We start from the raw sequence: 6,078 nt of genomic DNA, 5'->3' as shown, positions 1-6,078 counted from the left end.
CTTACATTTGATCAACTTTTATCAAATTCAATTAAAATCTAACTCTTAACGAGAACATCAGAGTTCGCACATATATACAAAGAGAGAGATTACCAATTTCATAAATGAGGCTGAATAAACCAGTGCAACCAGGCCCACCGGTGTACCAAATAAGAAGTGGATCCGTATTAGGATTGTTTTGAGACTCGGCGAAATAGTAGAATAGCTGAACTTCGTCATTTTCTCCCACGCCTATGTATCTAATCAGTCATTCAAACAAAAAATTACAAAGAATTCAGTTTCTTGAATTTACATTATTCTTGATAATCGAAGAGGAAAAAATGGAATATAAGAGCTGACCCAGTTTCAAGCTTGAACGGCAGAATGCCTGAATAACCCGGAAGAGTCTTTATAATGGACTGTGATGCTTCATTCTTGACAAGAAGAAGAAGAAGTAGAAGTGCATTCCACCCTATCCACTTCATTATAATCAACCCCATCAATTGAACAGAAGAAGAATGGATAATTTATAGAGTAATGTTATTTGCATTTCCTCGTTGTCGTAGTTGTCCTATGTCACATTTATGTGACTGTTAGTGATTTGATGCATTAATGTAATAATTTTTGTATTACTTTATTCAATAAATCACTAATCGTCATATGTATGTCACATATAGAGTAGGGTAAAACTCCCAAACTAGACCCGAACTGAATCAAGTCGAACGATTCTCATTAAGTTAAATACTCGAACGAATATCTGAATCGAGAACCGACGAGTTTGGGTCGATTCTCGATTCTAAATCAAGAATTAAAGAACCGAATAAGAATCGAATCTTCCCGATCTTTTTTAATTAATTTATTTTATATAAGCTAAATTATTTTTCTCTAAATAAATTTGTTAACTAGTTAATTAACTCAAATCTCAAAATATGATTTTTTTCTATTTCTGATTTTCAGTTCAAGTCCACCTTAATCAAATTAACCTAAGTTTTACATAAATATATTATTCTACCGTAGTGTCGTTTCTAGCGTTCTAGAGAAATCAAATTGAAACTCGACAGCTACTCTCTTAATTACTGTAAGTTCGTTATCATCTATTCCCTATTTTAACAATTAAATCCATGAAAAACTCAACAAAGAGAAACGCAAAAGACAGATAAACTTGAACTACGTTATTTTGTAAAAGCTAAAATTGAATATGTCATTAGTTAAATTAATGCAATTTTATAAATATTATAAAAATTAATTATAGTATAGAATCGAAGGAAATCGAACACGAACGGCTTCATAATTAAATTTGGACCCGACCGTTTTAATTACTAAATACTCAAAATTTTCGAATTCAATTCAATTTTCATTAGAATCGCAAAGAAAGATAAGGTATATCCATTGGTTTACAGACTTTTGACTTTAGCATTGATTTTACCGGTTGCTACCACTACTGTGGAGAGAGTTTTTTCTGCAATGAGCATCGTAAAGAATATATTGTTCAATCGGATGGATGATCGGTGGATGAATGATAGCACTATTGTTTATGTAGAGAGAGATATATTTTTGAAGCTCGATAATGAAGTTATTGTACGACGATATCAAAATATGAAAACTCGTAAGGAACAAATTTAATATATAAATTATGTCGTTTTTAGTGTTGTTGTAATATTTTTTTATTTTTTTATCATCATTAAATCTATGACCAAAACCTCGAAGTTCGGCGTCGAAAAATGATGCCTGCACTGAACATAAATCCTGGCTCCGCCCCTGGGAGCAGCAGAACATTATTGACAAATTTGATGCTACATATGATCCCTTTAATGCTGTCGTAAAATATTAGCCAATTTAAAAAATAAAAAATAAAATAAAATAAACCGACTGAATTTGACTTAAAGCCCCTATTTGGCCCTCTTTAAAATTGTTCAATTTAATTTAACTTTTTCTCTCTCATACTTTCAGTCACACAATCTTAAAAAACGTATTATTCCCCACGTTATAAATCCAAATAATGAGGGGCCAAAGGGGGGCTTAATAAAGAACCAAAAGTCGCTTCATTGTTAATATTATATAAATAAATATTTTTTTCTTTACTTCTAAAATATTTCTCTACTTCAAGTAATTCTATTTCATTTGATTTTGTTCACGAGAAACTTATAAGTGTCCAAATCTATACTTGTAAATTGAAATGCTCTAATTTTGATAACTATTGTAAAAATTACCAAATTTGACACCAAACTGTCCATTAAACCCTTAATCAAAAAAATAAAAAAAAAATTATATATATTAGATCTTTTATTTTTGCTGCAGCACGATCCTCGTGGCCATGAAATTGCTTTCATGTGAAAGTAACATGATGTGCAAGTTCTCATCCATTTGTTTCATTTCTTGCATTATCTAGTAGGTAATGATCAATCGAAGATTAAGAAAAAGAGAAGATGATGCAAATATTGCCTTTGTTTGAGTCCCCCTTTTTTTTTTGGGAAGAATGGATTTTTGAATAGTGTATTGATGGGAAATGTGTGGTTAAAAAATAAGGAAAAAGTTTTGAATTTGCGTGTAATATTATTTTATTGAAGAATGTGTGATTGAAATGATGTCAAAATATTGTTGAAAAATGTATTTTTCCAAAAAAATGAGGCTCAAACAAGGGCAAACTGTTTAACATTGTTGCATCATGGAAAATAATATGCACTTACAATGAAGAAAATCACATAATTTCATTTTTTCTCTACATTTCATTATATTTTCTAGACATTTGAAACCTAATTCTTGACATTTGATTTCTGAAAATCTTGAAACTTGACATTCCATCCTTCAATAACGATATATTTCAGACTAGGAGCATCTCTATAAGCATTTAGTGCATGAATTGACATTGCTACTTTTTCAAATATTTAGTAGGGTTATGCTACATAGCCACATTTGTTGATATATCGGTTGACACAACACATTCACATGGGGAGGTCGGCATTATTTTATTGGCGCAGGATCCACACCTCGACTATGAGAGGTGTGTCAACCTTTGTGTCAACAAATGTGATCATTTAGCTTAATTCTATTTAGTATAGGTTATATTTTAAGTTTATAACTTATGTGACAATATTTTATTTGTCAACATAATTTTTGATTCATATAAAAAATTTATCTTTCTGGTGGAATTTGAAATTGTTATTAAGGGCATTTGGTCTAAATTTCAGTAAAATTGACATATTCACAAACGGTATAAATTTGGGACGTTTTTGCAAATGACAATGTGAAGGGCGGCATTTTTAGCAATCTCTTCTTCTTCACATGACATGACAAACTTTTCTTTTCCCTACCAACATCATATAAAATCATATCTATGTTTCTATGTTCTTCTCCCTTGAAATTTCCTTTTTACATAAATTTGGCATTCTTATATATTGTCAAAATGTGATTTTATTTATTTTTGTGATGTGCAGGCCAGGATTATTTTTAGATAGTTAAACTGGTGATTAGAGAAGCAACTTTTTGAGTGTCACCTTTTGACATATTAGTCTCAATGATATTCTTAGTTATTTAAATAAACTCTAGTTTTGGCATATTGTTTTGAACTTTACTTAATACCTTTGTTTATTCTTAATATGGAAAACATGATTTTATATGATTAACATATATAATTTTATTAACTTTAATAATTATAGGTTTAATGAAATACATAATGATATTAAGAAAACATAGTTAACGGAGTGCAAATATAAGTTGCAAACAAAAGGATAAACTAAGATTCATGACTGCTAAAGTACTCCATAAATGTTCGATATTTACAGCAAGCTTATGTTATTCAATGTATGCCGTAAAAAAGCAATGAGTTTTCACCCCAACACTTTATACGGTGTACAACTATACAACCTAAAGATTATCTTATGGCATTTATTGCATGCTATTAAAAAATAAAAAATAAAATTCCTATGTTGTCATGGAAGTGAGCCATATAGTTATTCGAATTCTACGTAGAGTTCAAGCTAAGTATTGCAATAAAATCCCAAGAATTGCAAATTTCATAGCAGAATTGACACTCTCTACCGATGATAATAACTCGCCCTGCATGGTTTACATGTATGAGTCCCCCCTACTAAGGATGGGAGTGGGCTCAAAAGAATTTGAGTATTCTCTTCATTTCCAATCCCAAGTGACTAATGACGTGAAATACAGTCGTAGCCTGGTTGGATATTCAGTTGGGGGTTTCTTCAAAGCAAAGGGTGACTACATGGCTTCGTATATGATGAATGTGAAGGAATTACAAAGATAATTCTCCAAGTTTAAAGTCTACAAAATTCCATCTAAGAAAATAAAGGCACAAATAGGCATATTTCCGACTAGAGTCTACTTTTTTTTTATCTTTTTCAGTACACGAGTTGGACATCCCTAATTTGAGCTAGCCTTGCACCCATTCAATTATTCTTATGGCATCTTGGGAATAGACTTAGAAGAAATTAAGTTAGGAACATATGCAAGTGTTTCATATCCCTAAGCTGAGATCGATAGATTCGTGAAAATCGATTATTGACCTAATCATATCTAGCATTGTCATTTATTTTTTCATTTCAAATGACATTCTGTTGAATATACCAGTTGTACTCAGTTGAGAAAATATGCTTGTCTAGGGGCGATTCTCACACGAATTTTAATCAAATTTTGGACCTTTGGAAATGTAGTGACCCTTTCCATCCGTAATTGCTGACTAGCTCATTTGGTAAATTACCATAAATGCCTTTCTTTCAAACAAAGTGAATTAAATGTCGGACGGGTATAGGTAATTCTGCAAATTTTGGTCAATAATTGCGACTGTTTTTTCAAATTATAATGATAAAAATATTAATTATTATTTGCTGAATATTACTCCCAGACAGATGCTCTATCATCTTCTATCAAATAGTCCCTGAGTTCTCTTAATAGATACTTGTCACATTGATCTTATCGAAGCATCTTATTACTTTTATCTAAATATTTTTTGACTAAATTTTGAAACATTATGAATTTCTCAAAAGCATCTAACTTTCGAGCCATTTGGTAAATATATTTGAATCTAGATTAATTATTGTAAATAATTACTTATAGCCCTCTATCGCACGAGTACTCACAAGTTCATATACATCAGAATTAACTAGTTCAAATACATCTTTAACTCTATGTCCTTTTGCCCAAAAAAAGGTTAATCTTAGTCATCTTGCAATCAAAATTAACAGCTAGTCATATGGTCTGTAGATACCACTTATCATATACAACCCTCTTTGATTTGCCATTGGTCTCAATAAATTCATCAAGACATCTTTCAAGCACAAAATTAAGTTTCTCCGCAATGAGCATAAACATCAAATTATGTTTTCAATCCACATAGTTTTTCCCGTCTTGTTGATTTTGTTTTAAAATAATGAAAAATAGGCCAAGTGATATATATATATATATATATATATATATATAACTTAGCCTATGATACATGAATGCACATATGAATCTAGTAAACTACAATAATACAATAAATACTTGATCTTTGTAAACATGCCCTTCTATAGAAAAGGTCATTATGTCAACCAATCAATCTGGGATCCTCCCACTATACAAATCATATATGATAAGAAATGTTCTGATAAACTTAATATCTTTTTATACCATCATCAAAAATCATAAATGACAACTTTTATAGAAGGTTCGAAAAATAATCTCGATTTGAGTATATACCCTTTGCCTAAATCATTAAATACTTGAAAATAATTTGTCAATATAGGATGCTATCAAATTATGTTATATCTAGATTTTTAAAAATTAAGTTATCACGTTGAGAAAGTTTTATAAAAAGTGAAAAAAAATAAGAGAAAATGAAAGTCAATAATTTTTTTATTTATTTTATTAAGAACAAAAGCCTTCATATATATAGATAAGAATCAAGGATATAACGATAATAATTTCTATGATTGCCGGAGTAAAATTATTATTCACTAATAAATTTTAATACCATTTACAATGACAATTTATTTATTAAAAATGTTATTTTATCACGACAAAAATGTACCATATGAAACACAACCAACACGAAAAACCCATCTTGGAAGGTAATTTGTATTTCTACTACATTATTTTTATTCA

General features: G+C 30.0%; 1 pseudogene; it reads right to left on the bottom strand.

Annotated features, from left to right (window-relative positions):
- The window catches only part of LOC111372438, an 8,762-nt pseudogene extending 8,298 nt beyond the window's left edge, over positions 1 to 464 (bottom strand).
- Positions 465 to 6,078: the final 5,614 nt, after the last annotated feature.

This window comes from Olea europaea, chromosome 23, assembly GCF_002742605.1.
Source record: "Olea europaea var. sylvestris chromosome 23, O_europaea_v1, whole genome shotgun sequence".
NCBI classification, from domain to species: domain Eukaryota; kingdom Viridiplantae; phylum Streptophyta; class Magnoliopsida; order Lamiales; family Oleaceae; genus Olea; species Olea europaea.
Note: the sequence above shows the minus strand (reverse complement) of the source record. Positions and strands in the feature narration are given on the sequence as shown.